Raw genomic sequence first — 25,987 nt, forward strand, 5'->3', positions numbered from 1 at the left:
ATCTCAGTATAAATACAGCTTTTCTGTGAAGCCCCCAGAGGTTTGTTAGAGAACCTTAGTGAACAAACAGCATCATGAAGGCCAAGGAACACAGCAGACGGTCAGGGATAAAGTTGTGGAGAAGTTTAAAGCAAAGTAAAATTATAAAAAAATATCCCCAGCTTTGAACATCTCACGGAGCACTATTCAATCCATCATCCGAAAATGGAAAGAGTATGGCACAACTGCAAACCTACCAAGACATGGCCGTCCACCTAAACTGACAGGCTGGGCAAGGAGAGCATTAATCAGAGAAGCAGCCAAGAGGTCCATGGTAACTCTGGAGGAGCTGCAGAGATCCACAGCTCAGGTGGGAGAATCTGTCCACAGGGCAACTATTAGTCGTGTTCTCAACAAATCTGGTCTTTATGGAAGAGTGGCAAGAAGAAAGTCATTGTTGAAAGAAAGTCATAAGAAGTCCCATTTGCAGTTTGCGAGAAGCCATGTGGAGGACACAGCAAACATGTGGAAGAAGGTGCTCTGGTCAGATGAGACCAAAATTTAACTCTAACTAAATTTTAAAGGAAAATGCTATGTGTGGTGGAAAACTAACACTGCACATCACCCTGAACACACCATCCCCCACCATGAAATATGGTGGTGGCAGCATCATGTTGTGGGGATGCTTTTCTTCAGCAGGGACATGGAAGCTGGTCAGAGTTGATGGGAAGATGGATGGAGCCAAATACAGGGCAATCTTAGAAGAAAACCTGTTAGAGTCTGCAAAAGACTAGAGACTGGGGCGGAGGTTCAACTTCCAGCAGGACAATGACCCTAAACATACAGCCAGAGCTACAATGGAATGGTTTAGATCAAAGCATATTCGTGTGTTAGAATGGCCCAGTCAAAGTCCAGACATAAATCCAATTGAGAATCTGTGGCAAGACTTGGAAATTGCTGTTCAGAGACGCTCTCCATCCAATCTGACAGAGCTTGAGCTATTTTGCAAAGAAGAATGGGCAAAAATGTCACTCTCTAGATGTGCAAAGCTGGTAGAGACATCCCCAAAAAGACTTGCAGCTGTAATTGCAGCGAAAGGTGGTCCTACAAAGTATTGACTCCGGGGGGCTGAATACAAATGTACACCACACTTTTCACATATTTATTTGTAAAAAAAATTTGAAAACCATTTATCATTTTACTTCCACTTCACAATTATGTGCCACTTTGTGTTGGTCTATCACTGTGATGGTGAACCTTGGCACCCCAGATGTTTTGGAACTACATTTTCCATGATGCTCAACTAAACTTTAAAGTGCATAAGCATCATGGGAAATGTAGTTCCAAAACATCTGGGGTGCCAAAGTTCGCCGTCGCTGGTCTATCAAATAAAATCCCAATAAGACAAATTTACGTTTTTGGTTGTAACATGACAAAATATGGAAAATGTCAAGGGGTATGAATACTTTTTCAAGGCACTGTATATGTGGCCTCTCAGCGTTAAAGTCCACCCACCAAGAAACCGCATATATGCGGACCATTGGCGGGAAGAGGTTAAAAAAATCTAATCTGGTACTGATAAATGGTGCCCTATTGAACCCCTAAACCAGTTGGCAAGCACTTTGCAATTTAATAAAAGTTCTTTTTTCTCTATCCATTTGAAGACATCGTCCTCTTTTGGAAATAACCATTCTGCTTGAATTCCATAATCTGGTGTAAAGGAATCTCATGGAAGTACAGAGATTGCACATGAAGCTTCCCTAGAAAGGCAGCTTCCCATTGTCAGCAGCAGTCAGTGAACTGGAACAGCAGGCCAACCCTAATGGCATTTGCCGAAAACTGAAATATCCGATACGGGTGGACTAAGACCAATACAAAAGGTTTTATCTAGCTACATGCTGTTCTCTCCACATCCCTGGCAAGTGCTGAAAAGCAGACTTTTGATACCTTTCCACATGTGCGCGAGACGGGAAGTGTTTAATGTCCACACTTGCTCTTTCGAAGACCATCAAGAAGCCTTGGCCCGGTTCCTAATCCTGCAGAGTTTTGACGTCTCCTGAAACTTTCCGTTTCCTCTCATTGAACATCTCAGAGACTTCTGCCTCAACTGTCCTCATCTGGAGAGAGTTCAGCATGGGTCGCACGTTGGGCTTTATCCTCCCATTGTTTATTTTAACTTTCACTGAGAAGCTTCATGGTTACAAAACGCACGCCTTGAAAAACATCGCCTGCCGCTTGTAATCATCTCAAACAATCAAACCCGAGCCGCATGCTTTGGAGCAGCCGTTCCCCCAAGAATACATGTAGAGAGGGTTTGATCTCATGCTATGCAGGCTTCTTCTCGCCAGCCGTTCACTTTTTTTTTTTTTTTTTTTAATCTAAAATTCCTGAAAAATGAAGAATTATTGATTTTACATTTGTTTGACATTTGCGGCGGGCAGTCTGATCTCTGATGTAATTTCCTGTTTTGGTTGAGGTCCTGGAGTCAGGCCCCTGTGGACATCCTTGTCTGTTCCTTCGGAATGTTGTTAGTTGCTGGGAGTTATACTGGGACTGAGACCAGATGTTATACGTGCACCAGAACAAAATGATAAAAGGCCAAATGAAAATGTATATCGAATTTATGTATTTACATCATTTAAGTATACAGTATGTAAAAGAAAAACTTTTTTGTTGTTCATGGTTTTTTATTGGTATTTGAAAGAATACTCACATAAACAAATAATAGCGTCATAAAGGTTACAGCGGTACAAGAATTTTCTTGTTTCACAACTGTATTGCTTCCCCCATAGGACAGGATGGGTCCTCTGTTCTTTGCCTCGATCTCTTTAACCGCTTAAGGCTCACCCTATAGCAGTTTTACTGCTACAGGGCGGCACCTCCACGCCAGATCACATATACACACTATATTGCCAAAAGTATTGGGACACTTGCCTTTACACGCACAAGAACTTTCATTGCTTCCCAGTCTTATTCCGTAGGGTTCAATGTTGCGGTGGCCAACCCTTTGCCACTATAACAGCTTCAACTCTTCTGGAAAGGCTGGCCATAAGGTTTAGGACTGTGTCTATGGGAATGTTTGACCATTCTTCGAGAAGCTCTTCCTTTGTGAGGTCTGTCACTGATGCTGGACGAGAGGGCCTGGATTGCAGTCTCCGCTCTAATTCATCCCAAAGGTGTTCTATTGGGTTGATATCAGGTGCAGTCCAGTCAAATTCCTCCACGACAAACTCGCTCATTCATGTCTTTATGGACCTTGCTTTGTGCACTGGTGAGCAGTTATGTTGGAACAGGAAGGGGCCATCCCCAAACTGTTCCCACGAAGCATGAAATTGTCCAAAATGTCTTGGTAAGCTGGTGCCTTAAGAGTTTCCTTCACTGGAACTAAGGGGCCAAGCCCAACCCCTGAAAAAGAGCCCCACACCATAATCCCCCCTCCACCAAATGACCCGACAGAACACCTTTGGGATGAATTAGAACAGAGACTGCGAGCCAGGCCTTCTTGTCCAACATCAGTGCCTGACCTCACAAATGCGCTTCTGGAAGAATGGTCAAACATTCCCATAGACACACTCCTAAACCTTGTGGACAGCCTTCCCAGAAGAGTTGAAGCTGTTATAGCTGCAAAGGGTGGGCCAACTCAATATTGAACCCTATGGACTAAGATTGGGATGCCATTAAACTTCATGTGCGCGTAAAGGCAGGCGTCCCAATACTTGTGGTAACATAGTGTATATGTGATCCGACTCTTCTCAGTAGGGGGCAAGCATGTGCGCCACTGGTGCTCACTAATGCCAGCACCTGCCGATAACCGAGCAGAGAGGCAGAACAGCAGTCTACCTATGTAAACAAGGCAGATCACCGTTCTGACAGGAGGGAAGGCATGGATCCCGTGTCTCTGCAAAGACGGGACTAGGATCCATGTCTTCCCCTAGTAAAAGCACCTCCCACAGTTTAGAAAAACACTGGCTAGGCACACATTTAACCCTTTGATCGCCCCTGATGTTAACCCCTTCCCAGCCAGTGTCATTAGTATAGTAACAGTGCATATTTTTTAGCACTGATCACTGTATTGGTGTCACTGGTCCCCAAAAAGTGTCAAAAGTGTCAGTTAATGTCAGAATGTCCGCCACAATTTTGCATACTGCTATAAGTCGCTGATTACCACCATTACTAGTAAAAAAAAAAGAAAAAGAAATAAAAATATCCCATAGTTTGTAGACGCTATAAATTTTGCGTAAACCATTCGATATACGCTTATTGAGATTTTTTTTTACCAAAAATATGTAGATATGTAGCAGAATACATATTGGCCTAAATAGATGAAGAAATTTGATTTTCTTCCATTTTTTTATTGGATATGTTTTATAGCAGAAAAAGTAAAAAAATGTTTTTTTTCAAAATTGTCGGTCTTTTTTTGTTTATAGCGCAAAAAATTAAAAACCACAGAGGTGATCAAATACCACCAAAAGAAAGCTCTATTTGTGGGAAAAAAAGGACATCAATTTTATTTGGGTACATCGTTGCACGACTGCGCAATCGTCAATTAAAGCCACGCATTGCGGTATCGCAAAAAATGGCTTGATAGTTACATAGTTAGCAAGATTGAATAAAGACACCAGTCCATCCAGTTCAACCTGAGTGAGTGTCTACAATTATCCCTTCCCTGTACATTGCATCTCATTAATATGCTCATCTATTATATTATTATTTATTGAGGGTACCCATGTAGCACCATCAATTCATGAAGGGGGGTAAATCTTCCGGAGGTCAAGTGGTTAAGAAGGCCCTTTAAGCCCCTCGGACAGGCTAGGTTGAGTGTACAAAGCATGCAATATCATAGAAAATCATTGAAAGTAATACTTAGTACCCAGAAGTAATACTACAGCAAAGAAAACAGGCACTGAACCAGTCAGTAAAGGCAAACCTAATATATTGTCACCTGATATAGTATGTAAGTCGGTACAGAAAAGCACATAAATGGATTAACAATGGTAATAGCACAATTTAGCGTACAGGGTGATTGGTAATAAGGACTAGGCATAAGATGACACTTGGCATCCAGATCAGCTTAAACAATAGCAAGGTCACCCAAAGTGCAGCAGTGGGCAATAATAAAACTTGATTTACCAAACACAGGAACTATACTGCCAAAGTGCATTAATGGTGACTATGCTAGGCCTAGGCTGACTGGATGTTCACTGTCCAAAGAAATGAAGGAGAGGGGAGAAGGGAACAAAGGGGGCTTGCAGCATGTTTTTTTACGGGAGGGGCAGTGCTTATGTTGTTCTTCTGCCGGCTATCGTTGGCACCCTTTAAGAAGTGTTGGTGCACTTAACAATTTTGTGAGCACCAGACCAAGGAACTGAAGCTGGCCATACTTATATAACTTTTAGATATTTGTAATTATAATCCAATAAATGAACCATGTGTAAGAGCAGGTCACTTCCCATGATAGTTTTTCCCCAGCCATTGGCATCTAGCTAAGGGTATGACTCATATGGGAGGAGCGGTGGATGGGGGGTTCTGGGTCTGCATCTGAAAACAGAGTGATGATAAAGCATATCTGTTAGGGGACCACGCAGTGAGGCCTACGGCCTGAATAAAGACAAACTGCTACTACGTCTTTGGGGAAGATGGAGCCACTACCTCAATTAACAACCAGCCAATGTACAAGGTGTGGAACAATAGTTTCCCCGTAGTTTTGGGTTTTATACACTTGTTAGGAACAGTCTGGGAAGTTACTGTAATGCTTATATAGGATTTTGCTTCATGTTGTCCATGTCCATATTATCTTGTAACAAGGCACATCAGTCAGTAAATGATAAAAGGAAAACCTTGCATTCTTATGTTGAGGGTGATAAGATACAGCTTCATTGGGTGCAATTGTTTTAAGTCTGCAAGCAGTTGGGCACAGTCACATCAATTTATCCTATACCTGCAAGAACCCCGCGGCAGCCAGTATGGCGATAGGAGCGGTGGTGATCTATGTTATGGGTCAGTCAGAGTGGTGACCAGGTAGCTTCCTCCAGTACGCCAGCCAAAATGCCTGGGAACCCATGTGGCACTGGCCCCAGCTGTGGACAGAACCATTTGCTAATTGTATCAGGACCATTGCAGAAAAAGAGGCTTCAGCAAGAAAGTGTGTAGAGATCCTATCCAGGCTTAGGACCTGCAAAGGTCTGCAAAGAAAACTGGTTAGAGTCTGTAGTGAAAACTGGCGGAGCAAAGTGCTTCTTGGAACACCGTACCTGAAAAGCTGTTAAGTAGAGTTGGGCCGAACACCACCTTGTGACATCACTGACCGATGCATGCTGGGTCGGTGACGTCACAAGGGGTGGTGCCACCAGGTGACATCACCAGGTGGCCCTGCCCTTACCTATTTAAAGAGGTAGTAAACTTCCCTGGTTTGGTTGTACCTATAGGTAAGCCTATAATAAGGCTTACCTATAGGTAATATAAATATCTCCTAAACTTGCACCGTTTAGGAGATATTTACTGTAAACGCTGCCGATGACGTCATCGTCGCATGCGCTCTAAAGGAAAGGCAGCCTGTGCCGTTTCTTCAGAGCTCTGTGCCGTGACCCGCGGCTCCCCCGCACATGTGCGGGAGAGACATCATCGCGGCTCTGGCCACTCACAGCGCTGGAGCCTGCGAACCCGGGAGAACCACAGGGGAAGATGTCAGCGGTGTGTGGGCGCTGCTGGAGGGCTTTGCTCTAAGGTAAGTATTTCATAATGAGCTAGTATGCCATGCGGTGGAGCAGGCAATAGGCGGTTAGCCTTCGTCGCGGGCGGAGGTGTTTTTTTCTTTCTTCTTTCGGATCCGGCAGTGTGGTGGGTGTCGTGATTGACAATGGATCTACTTCGGGGGATATTGTTTTTTTTACTTTTTTAATAAAGGAATTGTCAAAAACGGACTCCTGTATTTATTTTTGACACTTTTTTTGGTGAATGAGTAGGGGTACAATGTACCCTATACTCATTCACATGGGTGCTTCCTGGCCCTCTCCTTAACAACCAGATATGCACCATGATGTTCACCCGCTGAGGGCCCCACAAGTTTGCGTGTTCGCCGGACGGGTAAACAGGCGATGTTCGTGTTGAACATTTGCTCAGCTCGAACTGTTGACTCTACTGTTGAGTAAAAGGCATCCTGTAGGTCAGGAAACTGGCTTAATAACCTGAACGCAAAGTGTGTTGAACAGTCATTCGTTAAACGTTATTTTTGGTTCTTAAAAGTTACATTTATAGGTACAGTATTTGTATTTAATTCCAATAAAGGGACTGTGTGTAAGAGGGGTTTACATCATAGATGTTTTCCATCCATTGTTGTAGAGCTATGTATCCCATCCATTGGTGTTGAGCTATGGGGAAGGCCCATACATAGTGTCGGAGGAGCAATGTATGGGAGTTTCTGGGACTGCATCTGAAAAGAAAGTGATTATGATGGAGGTGTAGCATGTTCCCTTCTGTTAGGAGCCCACCTAGCCACACTGCCCTAACCACCCAGATGCTAGGTGGCCCTCCTACATGTGGCCTTATAGCATGTATACCTTTCCAGTATTTTTGGTCGTTATTAAAACTTTTAAAGTTACATTTGTAGTTATTTATATTTAAAACCCAAAACCCAATAAAGGGGCCGTGTGTAAAAGGGGGTTACTGCCCATCATAGCTTTTTTTCTGGCCATTGGCTTGGAGCTACAAGGAAGGCCCGCATATAGTGTGGGAGAAGGGTTCTGGGTCTGCATCTGAAAAGAGGTTGATGATGATGAAGGTGTATAATGTTCCCTTCTGTTAGGAGCCCATGTGTCCCCAAGTGCCCTAACAACTCAGACCCAATAAAGGGGCTACATGAAAGAGGAGGTTACTGCCCATCCTAGCTTTTTCCGGCCATTGGCTTATAGCTACAGGGAAGGCCCATACATAGTGTCGGAGAAGGGTTCTGGGTCTACATCTGAAAAAAGGGTTGATGATGATGAAGGTGTATAATGTTCCCTTCTGATAGGAGCCCATGTGTCCCCAAGTGGCTTAACAACAATAAAAGGGCTATATGTAGGAGGGGGTTACTGCTCATAACAGGTTTTAACAGACCATTGGTGTGAAGCTATTAGGAAGGCCTAATAGTGTGGGAGGTGCAGTGGATGTGGGGATGGGGTGATGAAGATGGAGCTTTAGCATTGTTCACTTCTGCTAGGGGCTCACATGGCCCCAACTGGCTTAACAATACTGTAGCTAGGGGACTCTCCTACACCTTGCCTTATCAGGTATACTTACCTTTCTGTCGGCCTGTGCTTCAAACTGCACTTCTCTACTCCTCCCCAGCAACTGCAGGAATTTGAAACTCTGGGTGGGTAGCCCACCATACCTGCTCCATGTCACCTCCGCCACCAACCCCCTTCCACACACATACACATTTTGGTGTCTCCTGGAGATTAGAGGAAAAACAGTGTGTGGTGCGGGGGGGTTCACATACCCAGAAATATTGGCACTTCAGTGGCCAGGAAGCAACAGAAGGGGAGTGGTTTAAAGACAATCTGCCAGAAGGGTAAGTATACATGTTCTTTTTTTACAGCCTAAACTTGCTTTACAGGGGACTCTGAGGTAATAGGGTCACTTTTTCCTAAAATTGCAATTATATAATAATGTAAAAAATGAATATTCAGATTTTTGCATAGGCCCAGTCATGATTGGTCTCCTTAATCAGTAGGAGCTGTCCAGTGCTGATCCGACAGAACTACTTACAGCAACCAATTAAAAGGCTGCTTTTCACTGTACCAGGGCAATATGAGCAACAAAAGGAATACTCTCAGACACTTTATTTTAAAAGGAAAAAAAGAAGAGCAGAAAATAGCAGAGAAGATCTTCCAAAAAATGCATTGATATAAAAAAATAATAATTATATATATATAGATAGATCTATCTATCTATCTATCTATCTATCTATCTATCTATCTATCTATCTATCTATCTATCTATCTATCTATCTATCTATCTATCTATCTATCTATCTATATATATATATATATGTATAGATATATATCTATATACTGTATATATATATAGATATATAGATATATATCTATATATATGTAGCACTTAGCCCCGAAGGAGCTGCTGGTTTAAATTCGGTCTTACCGTTCCTGTACTGTTTCACCATATCCGTCATAGGGGTCCCATTAAAGAGTTCTTTTTAGTAATTTCAGCTCCGACACACAGTCTCTTTCTTGAATACTTTATTTAAGAAAGATACTTGCAATAGAGGGATGGAGGGTTTAGGGAGAATTCAGGTACCTTGAAATTGCAGATCAGGAACACTCTCTCTTTGATCCAGAGGGCAACAGCATCCACAACTGGATTCAGCAACCACCGGACAGGCCTCTCTCACTGACCTAGCAGCCGATGTGATGCTCGGTCATAGTCTCTGCCACAGACTTTTAAGATTCGGTGTAACACAATCCTCTGCCACAGGATTAGGTAATTAGCGACTTGTTGCAATGTCAAAGGCTTGATCACACAATACCAGTTCCTTTCTTCCGAACTTACAGTACTGTGTGGTATGTGACCCAGGATGCATCCTCCAACTGAGTCTCCAGGCTCTTCTAGAGGCACCGGCCTTACCGCGCAGTCCTCTCCTGAAAAGTCCTCCCCTGGATTCTCCAGTCGCTTGGCTTCTTCCCGCAGGCAAGACAGCACAGGACCATCCCTGGATCGGTAGGCCCCAAGACTTTTGGGCCTACCTTCAGTAGCTACGTCTCAGGCCAGCTGGCCCCGAGACTAACTTGATAGCAACGACACACCTTAGGCCAGGAGGGCCATCAGGCCGGAACTCCCCTCCCCTGTCACGGGGTCTGTCCTTTAAGTACCCTCTCCCAGAATGCACAGCAGGCACCGGACTGTTTTCCGGGGAAGTAGGCACTCAATACACCCAGCTTGTTGCAATTTCCAATCTTGGCCGAAATAATAGGGCGCCATGTCCAGGCCAAGAGGAAAACCACACAACCAGCCAAGCTGAAACAGAACCAGAGTTTATAATAATCGCAGTCTGAGTTAAACTACAGCCTCAGACAACTACATTTTTTACTTATAGTGTCTGTATTAAAAATACCAGCGCTACATATATATATATATATATATATATATATATATATATATATATATATATATATATATATATATATACAGTCAGGTCCATAAATATTGGGACATCGACACAATTCTAATTTTTTTTGTCTCTATACACCACCACAAAGGATTTGACATGAAATGAACAAGATGTGCTTTAACTGCAGACTTTCAGCTTTAATTTGAGGGTATTTACATTAAAATCAGGTGAACGGTGTAGGAATTACAACAGTTTGTATATGTGCCTCCCACTTTTTAAGGGACCAAAAGTAATGAGACAATTGGCTGCTCAGCTGTTCCATGGCCAAGTGTGTGTTATTCCCTCATTATCCCATTTACAAGGAGCAGATAAAAGGTCCAGAGTTAATTTCAAGTGTGCTATTTGCATTTAGAATCTGTTGCTGTCAACTCTCAATATGAGATCCAAAGAGCTGTCACTATCAGTGAATCAAGCCATCATTAGGCTGAAAAAACAAAACAAACCCATCAGAGAGATAGCAAAAACATTAGGTGTGGCCAAATCAACAGTTTGGAACATCCTTAAAAAGAAGGAACGCACTGGTGAGCTCAGCAACACCAAAAGACCCGGAATACCACAGAAAACAACTGTGGTGGATGACCGAAGAATTCTTTCCCTGGTGAAGAAAACACCCTTCACAACAGTTGGCCAGATCAGGAACACTCTCCAGGAGGTAGGTGTATGTGTGTCAAAGTCAACAATCAAGAGAAGACTTCACCAGAGTGAATACAGAGGGTTCACCACAAGATGTAAACCATTGGTGAGCCTCAAAAACAGGAAGGCCAGATTAGAGTTTGCCAAACAACATCTAAAAAAGCCTTCACAGTTCTGGAACAATATCCTTTGGACAGATGAGACCAAGATCAACTTGTACCAGCGTGATGGGAAGGAACTGCTCATGCTCCAAAGCATACCACCTCATCAGTGAAGCATGGTGGTGGTAGTGTCATGGCGTGGGCATGTATGGCTGCCAATGAAACTGGTTCTCTTGTATTTATTGATGATGTGACTGCTGACAAAAGCAGCAGGATGAATTCTGAAGTATTTCGGGCAATATTATCTGCTCATATTCAGCAAAATGCTTCAGAACTCATTGGACGGCGCTTCACAGTGCAGATAGACAATGACCCGAAGCATACTGCAAAAGCAACCAAAGAGTTTTTTAAGGGAAAGAAGTGGAATGTTATGCAATGGCCAAGTCAATCACCTGACCTGAATCCGATTGAGCATGTATTTCACTTGCTGAAGACAAAACTGAAGGGAAAATGCCCCAAGAACAAGCAGGAACTGAAGACAGTTGCAGTAGAGGCCTGGCAGAGCATCACCAGGGATGAAACCCAGCGTCTGGTGATGTCTATGCATTCCAGACTTCAGGCTGTAATTGACTGCGAAGGATTTGCAACTAAGTATTAAAAAGTGACAGTTTGATGGATGATTGTTAATCTGTCCCATTACTTTGGTCCCTTAAAAAGTGGGAGGCACATATACAAACTGTTGTAATTCCTACACCGTTCACCTGATTTGGATGTAAATACCCTCAAATTAAAGCTGAAACTCTGCAGTTTAAGCATATATTATTTGTTTAATTTCAAATCCATTGTGGTGGTGTATAGAGCCAAAAAGATTAGAATTGTGTCTATGTCCCAATATTTATGGACCTGACTGTATATCACATATATACTGTATATATTGCAGATAAAAAATATTTGGTCATATTACAACCAAAAACGTAAATGTATTTTATTGGTACTTGCTTCTATATTAAATAAAAGAAAAAAATAGATAAAAACATTTTGTCATGTTATAACCAAAAACGTAAATGTATTTTATTGGGATTTTATCTGATAGACCAACACAAAGTGGGACATAACTGTGAAGTGGAAGGAAAATTATGAAAATTATTTTCTACATTTTTTACAAATAAATATGTGAAAAGTGTGGGGTACATTTGTATTCAGCCCCCCGAAGTCAATACTTTGTAGAACCTCCTTTCGCTACAATTACAGCTGCAAGTCTTTTTGGGGATGTCTCTACCAGCTTTGCACGTCTAGAGAGTGACATTTTTGCCCATTCTTCTTTGCAAAATAGCTCAAGTTCTGTCAGATTGGATGGAGAGTGTCTGTGAACAGCAATTTTCAAGTCTTGCCACAGATTCTCAATTGGACTTAGGTCTGAACTTTGACTGGACCATTCTAACACATGAATATGCTTTGATAAACCATTCCATTGTAGCTCTGGTTGTATGTTTTTAGGGTCTGCTGGAAGGTGAACCTCCGCCCCAGTCTCAAGTCTTTTGCAGACTCTAACAGGTTTTCTTCTAAGATTGCCCTGTATTTGGCTCCATCCATCTTCCCATTAACTCTGACCAGCTGCTCTGTCTCTGCTGAAGAAAAGCATCCCCACAGCATGATGCTGCCACCACCATGTTTCACGGTGGGGATGGTGTGTTCAGGGTGATGTGCAGTATTAGTTTTCTACCACACATAGCGTTTTACTTTCAGGCCAAAAAGTTCAATTTTGGTCTCATCTGACCAGAGCACCTTCTTCTACATGTTTGCTGTGTCCCCCACATGGCTTCTCACAAACTGAAACGGGACTTCTTATGGCCTTATTTTAACAATGGCTTTCTTCTTGCCACTCTTCCATAAAGGCCAGATTTGTGGAGAGCACGACTAATAGTTGTCCTGTGGACAGATTCTCCCACCTGAGCTGTGGATCTCTGCAGCTCCTCCAGAGTTACCATGGGCCTCTTGGCTGCTTCTCTGATTAATGCTCTCCTTGCCCAGCCTATCAGTTTAGGTGGACGGCCATGTCTTGGTAGATTTGCAGTTGTTCCATACTCTTTCCATTTTCGGATGATGGATTGAACAGTGCTCTGTGAGATGTTCAAAGCGTGGGATTTTTTTTTTAATAACCTAACCCTGCTTTAAATTTCTCCACAACTTGATCCCTGACCTGTCTGGTGTGTTCCTTGGCCTTCATGATGCTGTTTGTTCACTAAGGTTCTCTAACAAACCTCTGAGCCCTTCACAGAACAGCTGTGTTTATAGTGAGATTAAATTACACACAGGTGGACTTTATTTACTAATTAGGTGACTTCTGAAGGCAATTGGTTCCACTAGATTTTAGTTAAGGGTATCAGAGTAAGGCCTGATTCACACTTGTGCAGGTTGCAGTTTGCATATTGCGGGTTCATTTTGCGTTTTTTCAATACACATCTTTAAATCATTAAAGTCTTTGGAACCAAAAACCAGAAAGAAAAATCCTGGCCCTTTCCATAAAATGCACAGATGTGAACTACATCCATAGGAAACCATGTTAAATGGACTGTGGTGTGTTTCTGCAAAACTGAAAATGCACTAAAAAATGCAAAGGTGTAAACCAGGCTTAAAGGGGGCTAAATACAAAATGCATGCCACACTTTTCAGATATTTATTTGTAAAAAAGTTTGAAAACCATAAATCATTTTCATTCCACTTCACAATTGTGCCACTCTGTGTTGGTCTATCACATAAAATCCCAATAAAATACATTTCGGTTGTAACATGACAAAATGTGGAACATTTCAAGAGGCACTGTATATATTTATTATCATAATTATTATTGTTAACATTAATAATAACAATAATAAGAAAAAAATATATAATAATATTAACATAAAAAACAATAATTTACTAGATTTATACAGATATCAAAAAGTACTTGCCTCTATATCAAATAAATGAAATGCACAGCAATATAATAAAGAAAAAAAATCGCATTGCCTGAGTTTAATTTCTGGGTTGGAAATAATTAATCCTCAATCATAAATTCAATAGTCCAAGTTAATGTCCATAAAAACATATGTTGAAAAAATTATAAAACTACTTGTTTATCAACATCTGTTTTATCTTTTCTTATACAAGAAAAAAAAAAAAAAAATATATATATATATATATATATATATATATATATATATATATATATATATATATATAGATATATATATAATTCAATCTGAGATATATATATTGATATATATATATATATATATATATATATATATATATATATATATATATATATATATCTCAGATTGAATTATATACAAATCTAGATATATATATATCTATATTAGATATAGATATATATATATCTATATATATATATATATATCTATATATATATCTATATATATACAGTGGGGACGATATATACAGTGGGGTCGGAAAGTATTCAGACCCCCTTAAATCATTCACTCTTTGTTATATTGCAGCCATTTGCTAAAATCATTTAACCACTTGACGACCGCCTCACGCCGATGTACGTCGGCAAAGTGGCACGGACAGGCAAAATCACGTACATGTACGTGATTTGCCTTCCGCGGGTGGGGGGTCCGATCGGACCCCCCCCCGGTGCCCGAGGCGGTCGTCTTTTGTCCAGCGGCGATCCGTGATGAGGGGGAGACCATCCGTTCGTGGCCCCCCCCTCGCGATCGCCGCCGGCCAATGAGAACACTCCTTTGCTGCTGTATGCTAAACAGCAGCAAAGGAAGTGATGTAATCTCCCCTCGGGTCGGTAGTTTCCGTTCCGGCCCGAGGAGAGAAGACATCTATGTGAGTGCACAACACACACACACACAGTAGAACATGCCAGGCACACAAAACACCCCGATCCCCCCCCCGATCGCCCCCCGATCCCCCCCCAATCACCCCCCCCCCCCCTGTCACAAACTGACACCAGCAGTTTTTTTTTTTTTTCTGATTACTGCATAGTGTCAGTTTGTGACAGTTACAGTGTTGGGACAGTGAGTATTACCCCCCTTTAGGTCTAGGGTACCCCCCTAACCCCCCCTAATAAAGTTTTAACCCCTTGATCACCCCCTGTCACCAGTGTCACTAAGCGATCATTTTTCTGATCGCTGTATTAGTGTCACTGGTGACGCTAGTTAGTGAGGTAAATATTTAGGTTCGCCGTCAGCGTTTTATAGCGTCAGGGACCCCCATATACTACCTAATAAATGTTTTAACCCCTTGATTGCCCCCTAGTTAACCCTTTCACCACTGATCACCGTATAACCGTTACGGATGACGCTGGTTAGTTCGTTTATTTTTTATAGTGTCAGGGCACCCGCCGTTTATTACCGAATAAAGGTTTAGCCCCCTGATCGCCCGGCGGTGATATGCGTCGCCCCAGGCAGCGTCAGATTAGCGCCAGTACCGCTAACACCCACGCATGCAGCATACGCCTCCCTTAGTGGTATAGTATCTGATCGGATCAATATCTGATCCGATCAGATCTATACTAGCGTCCCCAGCAGTTTAGGGTTCCCAAAAACGCAGTGTTAGCGGGATCAGCCCAGATACCTGCTAGCACCTGCGTTTTGTGCCTCCGCCCAGCCCACCCAAGTGCAGTATCGATCGATCACTGTCACTTACAAAACACTAAACGCATAACTGCAGCGTTCGCAGAGTCAGGCCTGATCCCTGCGATCGCTAACAGTTTTTTTGGTAGCATTTTGGTGAACTGGCAAGCACCAGCCCCAGGCGTCAGGTTAGCGCCAGTACCGCTAACACCCACGCACGCAGCATAAAAAAAAACAAAAAAAAACAAAAAAAAACAAAAAAGAAAGCGCCTCTTAAGTATAGCGGATTTATTAGTGTGTTAAAAGCATAGTATACACTCACATTAAGGTAGATGATGTACTGCTTCCATAAAGAACTGGTCCCGGTGTCTCTCGATGGTGACTGGTGATCAAACGGGAGCCTAGATGGACGCCGTGCGGTGGCCGCGGACCTCCGCTCGGAGGCACCGGCTGTACAAGCGGTGTAGTGGAGAAGTCACTTCCGCGTTCCAGCGGATCACATGGGAGATGACGTCACTGGGACAGTTCAGACTAACTGGGAACCACTACGCGTTTCAGAGCATGCGCGAAGCTCATAACGAGCATGCGCACTCCTTTTTCAAGTGTCTAATGGAAAAAACTAACCAGGAAGCTTAAATAACTACGAAGTAGCGATAAGGACCAATCATAATCAAGAAGGGGGAGGGAACAATAACAAAAAAAGCTATAACGACATTAGAACGAGTTCTTTATAGATTACATAGTATATCGATAGAGTATATTGGCAATATTAGATCGCAAAAAGAGTTTACATATATATGTATATATATAGTATTAGATAATACAAGTTAATGAGATGGTATAATAATGATTAAAATTAAATAATAATAATGATAATAATAATAATTTAAAAACAGTTTATGTGCGGATAAAATTGATAATCAATATATACATGTAGTATTAAAAATAAATAAAAGATATATACATGTAGTATTAAAAATAAAAATAAAAATAAAAATAAAATTAAAATTAAAAAAAAAAAAAAAAAAAAAAAAAAAAAAAAAAAAATTAAATATAAAAAAGGGGTTCATATCTGGACTGGACAAGGACACTGAATACAGGAATTATATATATCCCTTGTTAATACCCGCATGTGCACACAACACGTAAAGTGCCTATTGTGCATACATGCACTTAGTCACTGCCCACACGTGTGTGCATGCGTACACCTACATGTGTAAGCACGTACGCACACACGCATACATGCATCTATAGGGAAAAAACACCAAATATGTTGATGGACTGAGAACACCAGTTTGTAAATTTATAATAATAATAAAAATCATCAGAATAAAATTCAAGAATCCATATGATGGATAATAAAGACTACTATTAATTCTATTATGTTAGTATTAAGGAACAGGACCTCAGTAAGTGGATGAATAATACATATAATAAATTATCCAGATGAGGATTAGTTCCAATATTGATATTAATCCATATAGTATATCATGAAACATCTCAAAAGGTTTAATGTAAAGATAGATATAAGAAACTGAATGGATTGGAAAGACAATATTTGAAATATTTCCATATAAGGGTACACTCTATAAAATAGTATTGACCTCCAGTTCCTCATTTAACCCGTTAGGCGCTAAAGTATCTAAGATAAAAATCCAAAAAGTTTCGCGCTCACAAAGTTTAGAAAAGCGTTCGGCCTCGGATAATTGGTGTGGGATAGACTCAATTACCCACACCTGTAGGCCGACAGTAGATTTCTGGTGGCATTCAAGAAAGTGTCTGGGGACGCTATGCTCATCACAGCCTTGTTCTATAAAACGGCGATGTTTGCCGAACCGTTGTCGCAAAGGACAAATAGTGCGCCCAACGTACAGTAATTTGCAAGGACATGTGAGGCAATATACAACGTAATTTGTAGAACAGTTGTAAAAGCCTTCTAGTTGGTATATTTTGTCCTTATGTTGAAAACTTTTTTGGCCATGTCTGACAAAAGTACAAGTTTTGCATAAGGCCTTATTGCATCTATACATACCCGTAAGTGGAATCAGGCAAAGTGGGCTCTCTGATTTGTGTGTTTTAAACTTACTGGGTGCCAATTTATTTTTCAATGTTGGGGCCCTTCTATATGTAACCATCGGCTTATCGCTAAGGTTTTCAAGGAGAAAAGGATCCTGTTTGAGAATCCCCCAATGTTTAAGAAGTATAGATTCCATTCTTCTATGTTTGTTGTGGTACCTGGTAATGAAGCGAACCGTACCGTGATCAGCCTGTTTCGTGGTTTTGGGTTTTTTTCCGGGCAGATAGATGGCATGGGCTTGGTCAACCAATTTTTCAGGGAACCCTTTTTCCAAAAATTTATTTTTAAGGTGAATGCTCTGTGCGATATAATCAGATTCCCTGGTACAGTTTTGCCTTAGTCTGCAAAACTGACCCTTTGGTATATTATTTATCCACTGTGGATGGTGACAACTAGTGTAATGCAAATATGAATTACCTGATGTCGGTTTCGTGTAATTACGGGAAAAAATGGAATTAGTATCATGAAGTAATTCCAAGTCAAGGAACGGGAGACTTTCCTTGTTGTGTTCAAATGTAAAAGAAAGACCAAAGTCATTACTATTGCAATAAGAAACAAAACCTTCTATAGACGATGATGGGCCGTCCCAAATGACTAAAATGTCATCTATAAATCTGCCAAAAAATACAATATGTCGAGCAAAGGGATTGTTGCTCCATATATATTTTTCTTCCCACAGACCCATGGTAAGGTTGGCATAAGAGGGGGCAAAATTAGTGCCCATAGCTGTACCATGGGTCTGTAGGTAGAAGTCATCATTAAAATGGAAATAATTGTGACTTAAACAGAATGAAGTTGCATCGGAAATAAATACAGCCTGTTTACCATTAATATTGGAATCTAACGAGAGGAAGTGTTGTACCGCCATTAGGCCTATCTGGTGAGGAATAGATGTGTATAAGGAATTAACATCCAAAGATAGCCAGGAGTAGCTGTCTTGCCAACTATACGGTGCCAACAATTCCATAAGATGTATAGAATCTCGAATATATGAGGGGAGATTCTGTGCTAGGGGTTGTAAAAATGAATCTACATATTGGGAGAAACCGCTCGTAATGCTATCCATGGAGGCAACGATAGGTCTACCGGGAGGATTAAGGGGATTTTTGTGTATTTTAGGTAAATAATAAAAATACGGTGTATTGTAAAAATCTTTTCTTAGAAAGGAGGCTTCAGATTTGGTAATGATACCATCTATTAATGCAGAGTGAACTAAAGTCTCTGCTTCAACTTTAAATTGGGGAAGGGGGTCAGAGGTAAGCTTTTTGTATGTGGTGCGATCTGACAGTAGTCTAGATGCCTCCGTGATGTAAGACGTTCGATCTATAATAACGATTCCCCCTCCCTTATCGGCCGATTTGATGATGATGTCAGGATTATTGGATAGAGAGTGGAGTGCGAGCTTTTCCCCGGAGGTAAGATTGTGAGAACGGTATTTATATGTATTGTCATTATGCTCACATAATTTTTGTAGGTCCGAGTGTACGACTTTATAAAAGGTCTCAATATAAGGCCCCTTAGACCTTGTGGGGTAAAAAGCAGATTTAGGTTTAAGACTAGTGTGTTTAACAGGGGGTGAATTATCGAAATGCTGGGTGAGTAGTTCAAGGTCTAAACCACTGGCTATAGGATCTGATTCTAGATCTGAGTCATAAACACTAATGGAGCTATCAGATATATCACATATAATATCATCAGAGGGAGCTGTAGATGTAATAATAGGAGCAGTACTTTCAACAGGTTTGTTTTTAATGGATTGGATATTGAAATATCTTTTTAAAGTGAGATTCCTTACAAATTTGTTAAGGTCTTTGAACAAAAGGAAAGAATTGGGAGGTGTGGTAGGTGAAAAGGTAAGTCCTTTGCTGAGTAGGGAAATTTCATCAGAAGATAATGTATGTGACGATAAATTAAAAAGTTTTATCGTTTCTGTTGTTTTGTGTGGGATTTTGGATTTATTGCGTCCTCCTCTACATCCTCGTCTGTGTATTTTCTTTTGTGGCGTTGTTTTTGACATGGGCCTCTCTCTAAAAAAGGTGAAGAGAAAGTAATAGCTTTAGAGTGTGAGGCTATTTCACCCCTCTCAAAATCTCCTAGTAGGAGGCTTGGTTTGTTAGGGATGGTAATATGAACATCAGGAGTGGAGGATGTACTCTCAGGATCAATATTGAAGGTGGATGGGTTGGTTATCCCATTAATGGATGGTGTAGGTGTAAAGTCTTTAACGAGATTTTGGCTCACCTTGAGTGTGGGGGCCAGAGCCAAAGATGATGTTGGCACGGGTGTTGGAGGCTGAGATGTGATAGAAGAGGTGCCCATTTTGCCTGCCAACGATAGATCCGTCTGATTGGTATCATATTTTGACAATCGAGCTGATTTGGGCACAATTTTGGAATCATGTATAGAGCCTGTATTAGGATGGGGGGGTTTTCGTGAAGTGGGTGTTTTATTGGTGTTTATATGGTTACTCTTATAATGTTGAGAGCCTCTAGTTGGGACTGCCTTGTGAGGTGGATGAAAGTCGATGTCACCTGTAATATTAGGAAACACTTTAGTAGGATGAGGTGTTAAAGACATTAGGGCCGGTATATTCTCATTATGTTTCCAAGAGAATATTCTATTAAATCTATAGTCGTCTAAATCTCTGCGGAATTTACCAATCTTGGTTTTTAGCAAAATATTTTCTTTGTTTTTAGTGTTCCTTTTGAGCGTCTCTAGCCAAGTGGGAGGGATTTTCAGGTTAAAAGAGGATATTTCTGATGTCAACATCTGTATCTGATGTACTATCTCATTGTATTTTAGATTCCTTTGACTAATGATGATTCCTAGCCATTTGGTTGTGCAAAATTCTGCTAAATTTTCCCACTCCGTGGTGTGGGCGATATCCAAAAAGGAACAAGTTTTAAGAATTCTAAGACCTCTGGGGGAAATTTTCTCTTTTACATATTTGGCAAGAAAAAATTGATCCCACCAGTGTGTATTGGCTATATGGATTAACCTTTCAAGTTTCTTGAATCTACCACAAAGTGTATATCTATCAGTGCGGGACAGTTTGGATGAATTACAGAATAATTCAGGGGGTAGGCTGGTATATAAAGTGTCCAGTGTCTCATATTTATGCAATTCTATATCCTCAATGAGGTCCATTAGCTAAAAAATACTATAAAAATGCTATATTAATTAAAAAATCGTATGTATATATACAAATATACTCTATCAAAATAGACCAAAACAATAATAAAAGAGATATATAAATTACTGTATTAATGTTTAGATAAAATATATTACTAAATGTATTAAACTCCTAGGACCAGCAGCAATACAAGACTTATATTATATATAATTCCTGTATTCAGTGTCCTTGTCCAGTCCAGATATGAACCCCTTTTTTATATTTAATTTTTTTTTTTTTTTTTTTTTTTTTAATTTTAATTTTATTTTTATTTTTATTTTTATTTTTAATACTACATGTATATATCTTTTATTTATTTTTAATACTACATGTATATATTGATTATCAATTTTATCCGCACATAAACTGTTTTTAAATTATTATTATTATCATTATTATTATTTAATTTTAATCATTATTATACCATCTCATTAACTTGTATTATCTAATACTATATATATACATATATATGTAAACTCTTTTTGCGATCTAATATTGCCAATATACTCTATCGATATACTATGTAATCTATAAAGAACTCGTTCTAATGTCGTTATAGCTTTTTTTGTTATTGTTCCCTCCCCCTTCTTGATTATGATTGGTCCTTATCGCTACTTCGTAGTTATTTAAGCTTCCTGGTTAGTTTTTTCCATTAGACACTTGAAAAAGGAGTGCGCATGCTCGTTATGAGCTTCGCGCATGCTCTGAAACGCGTAGTGGTTCCCAGTTAGTCTGAACTGTCCCAGTGACGTCATCTCCCATGTGATCCGCTGGAACGCGGAAGTGACTTCTCCACTACACCGCTTGTACAGCCGGTGCCTCCGAGCGGAGGTCCGCGGCCACCGCACGGCGTCCATCTAGGCTCCCGTTTGATCACCAGTCACCATCGAGAGACACCGGGACCAGTTCTTTATGGAAGCAGTACATCATCTACCTTAATGTGAGTGTATACTATGCTTTTAACACACTAATAAATCCGCTATACTTAAGAGGCGCTTTCTTTTTTGTTTTTTTTTATGTTCATATGGAGACTGACTTCACTCAACAGGAAGCTGCCCTTGGTATCTTGGAGAAATAGATTTCCCGGATTCCTAGATTTTCATTGATCCTAGGATCACAGATCTCTTTCTGGCATCAACTATTGACTTTTTTTCCCATTTATTTTGGCTGTATTTCCATGGACTTTGGCGCGATTACATTATTTGTTTTACTCTTGGTTTCATTAGAAGTCTTGTATTGCTGCTGGTCCTAGGAGTTTAATACATTTAGTAATATATTTTATCTAAACATTAATACAGTAATTTATATATCTCTTTTATTATTGTTTTGGTCTATTTTGATAGAGTATATTTGTATATATACATACGATTTTTTTAATTAATATAGCATTTTTATAGTATTTTTTAGCTAATGGACCTCATTGAGGATATAGAATTGCATAAATATGAGACACTGGACACTTTATATACCAGCCTACCCCCTGAATTATTCTGTAATTCATCCAAACTGTCCCGCACTGATAGATATACACTTTGTGGTAGATTCAAGAAACTTGAAAGGTTAATCCATATAGCCAATACACACTGGTGGGATCAATTTTTTCTTGCCAAATATGTAAAAGAGAAAATTTCCCCCAGAGGTCTTAGAATTCTTAAAACTTGTTCCTTTTTGGATATCGCCCACACCACGGAGTGGGAAAATTTAGCAGAATTTTGCACAACCAAATGGCTAGGAATCATCATTAGTCAAAGGAATCTAAAATACAATGAGATAGTACATCAGATACAGATGTTGACATCAGAAATATCCTCTTTTAACCTGAAAATCCCTCCCACTTGGCTAGAGACGCTCAAAAGGAACACTAAAAACAAAGAAAATATTTTGCTAAAAACCAAGATTGGTAAATTCCGCAGAGATTTAGACGACTATAGATTTAATAGAATATTCTCTTGGAAACATAATGAGAATATACCGGCCCTAATGTCTTTAACACCTCATCCTACTAAAGTGTTTCCTAATATTACAGGTGACATCGACTTTCATCCACCTCACAAGGCAGTCCCAACTAGAGGCTCTCAACATTATAAGAGTAACCATATAAACACCAATAAAACACCCACTTCACGAAAACCCCCCCATCCTAATACAGGCTCTATACATGATTCCAAAATTGTGCCCAAATCAGCTCGATTGTCAAAATATGATACCAATCAGACGGATCTATCGTTGGCAGGCAAAATGGGCACCTCTTCTATCACATCTCAGCCTCCAACACCCGTGCCAACATCATCTTTGGCTCTGGCCCCCACACTCAAGGTGAGCCAAAATCTCGTTAAAGACTTTACACCTACACCATCCATTAATGGGATAACCAACCCATCCACCTTCAATATTGATCCTGAGAGTACATCCTCCACTCCTGATGTTCATATTACCATCCCTAACAAACCAAGCCTCCTACTAGGAGATTTTGAGAGGGGTGAAATAGCCTCACACTCTAAAGCTATTACTTTCTCTTCACCTTTTTTAGAGAGAGGCCCATGTCAAAAACAACGCCACAAAAGAAAATACACAGACGAGGATGTAGAGGAGGACGCAATAAATCCAAAATCCCACACAAAACAACAGAAACGATAAAACTTTTTAATTTATCGTCACATACATTATCTTCTGATGAAATTTCCCTACTCAGCAAAGGACTTACCTTTTCACCTACCACACCTCCCAATTCTTTCCTTTTGTTCAAAGACCTTAACAAATTTGTAAGGAATCTCACTTTAAAAAGATATTTCAATATCCAATCCATTAAAAACAAACCTGTTGAAAGTACTGCTCCTATTATTACATCTACAGCTCCCTCTGATGATATTATATGTGATATATCTGATAGCTCCATTAGTGTTTATGACTCAGATCTAGAATCAGATCCTATAGCCAGTGGTTTAGACCTTGAACTACTCACCCAGCATTTCGATAATTCACCCCCTGTTAAACACACTAGTCTTAAACCTAAATCTGCTTTTTACCCCACAAGGTCTAAGGGGCCTTATATTGAGACCTTTTATAAAGTCGTACACTCGGACCTACAAAAATTATGTGAGCATAATGACAATACATATAAATACCGTTCTCACAATCTTACCTCCGGGGAAAAGCTCGCACTCCACTCTCTATCCAATAATCCTGACATCATCATCAAATCGGCCGATAAGGGAGGGGGAATCGTTATTATAGATCGAACGTCTTACATCACGGAGGCATCTAGACTACTGTCAGATCGCACCACATACAAAAAGCTTACCTCTGACCCCCTTCCCCAATTTAAAGTTGAAGCAGAGACTTTAGTTCACTCTGCATTAATAGATGGTATCATTACCAAATCTGAAGCCTCCTTTCTAAGAAAAGATTTTTACAATACACCGTATTTTTATTATTTACCTAAAATACACAAAAATCCCCTTAATCCTCCCGGTAGACCTATCGTTGCCTCCATGGATAGCATTACGAGCGGTTTCTCCCAATATGTAGATTCATTTTTACAACCCCTAGCACAGAATCTCCCCTCATATATTCGAGATTCTATACATCTTATGGAATTGTTGGCACCGTATAGTTGGCAAGACAGCTACTCCTGGCTATCTTTGGATGTTAATTCCTTATACACATCTATTCCTCACCAGATAGGCCTAATGGCGGTACAACACTTCCTCTCGTTAGATTCCAATATTAATGGTAAACAGGCTGTATTTATTTCCGATGCAACTTCATTCTGTTTTAGTCACAATTATTTCCATTTTAATGATGACTTCTACCTACAGACCCATGGTACAGCTATGGGCACTAATTTTGCCCCCTCTTATGCCAACCTTACCATGGGTCTGTGGGAAGAAAAATATATATGGAGCAACAATCCCTTTGCTCGACATATTGTATTTTTTGGCAGATTTATAGATGACATTTTAGTCATTTGGGACGGCCCATCATCGTCTATAGAAGGTTTTGTTTCTTATTGCAATAGTAATGACTTTGGTCTTTCTTTTACATTTGAACACAACAAGGAAAGTCTCCCGTTCCTTGACTTGGAATTACTTCATGATACTAATTCCATTTTTTCCCGTAATTACACGAAACCGACATCAGGTAATTCATATTTGCATTACACTAGTTGTCACCATCCACAGTGGATAAATAATATACCAAAGGGTCAGTTTTGCAGACTAAGGCAAAACTGTACCAGGGAATCTGATTATATCGCACAGAGCATTCACCTTAAAAATAAATTTTTGGAAAAAGGGTTCCCTGAAAAATTGGTTGACCAAGCCCATGCCATCTATCTGCCCGGAAAAAAACCCAAAACCACGAAACAGGCTGATCACGGTACGGTTCGCTTCATTACCAGGTACCACAACAAACATAGAAGAATGGAATCTATACTTCTTAAACATTGGGGGATTCTCAAACAGGATCCTTTTCTCCTTGAAAACCTTAGCGATAAGCCGATGGTTACATATAGAAGGGCCCCAACATTGAAAAATAAATTGGCACCCAGTAAGTTTAAAACACACAAATCAGAGAGCCCACTTTGCCTGATTCCACTTACGGGTATGTATAGATGCAATAAGGCCTTATGCAAAACTTGTACTTTTGTCAGACATGGCCAAAAAAGTTTTCAACATAAGGACAAAATATACCAACTAGAAGGCTTTTACAACTGTTCTACAAATTACGTTGTATATTGCCTCACATGTCCTTGCAAATTACTGTACGTTGGGCGCACTATTTGTCCTTTGCGACAACGGTTCGGCAAACATCGCCGTTTTATAGAACAAGGCTGTGATGAGCATAGCGTCCCCAGACACTTTCTTGAATGCCACCAGAAATCTACTGTCGGCCTACAGGTGTGGGTAATTGAGTCTATCCCACACCAATTATCCGAGGCCGAACGCTTTTCTAAACTTTGTGAGCGCGAAACTTTTTGGATTTTTATCTTAGATACTTTAGCGCCTAACGGGTTAAATGAGGAACTGGAGGTCAATACTATTTTATAGAGTGTACCCTTATATGGAAATATTTCAAATATTGTCTTTCCAATCCATTCAGTTTCTTATATCTATCTTTACATTAAACCTTTTGAGATGTTTCATGATATACTATATGGATTAATATCAATATTGGAACTAATCCTCATCTGGATAATTTATTATATGTATTATTCATCCACTTACTGAGGTCCTGTTCCTTAATACTAACATAATAGAATTAATAGTAGTC

Source organism: Aquarana catesbeiana, linkage group LG04 (genome assembly GCF_042186555.1).
Source record: "Aquarana catesbeiana isolate 2022-GZ linkage group LG04, ASM4218655v1, whole genome shotgun sequence".
Lineage (NCBI taxonomy): Eukaryota > Metazoa > Chordata > Amphibia > Anura > Ranidae > Aquarana > Aquarana catesbeiana.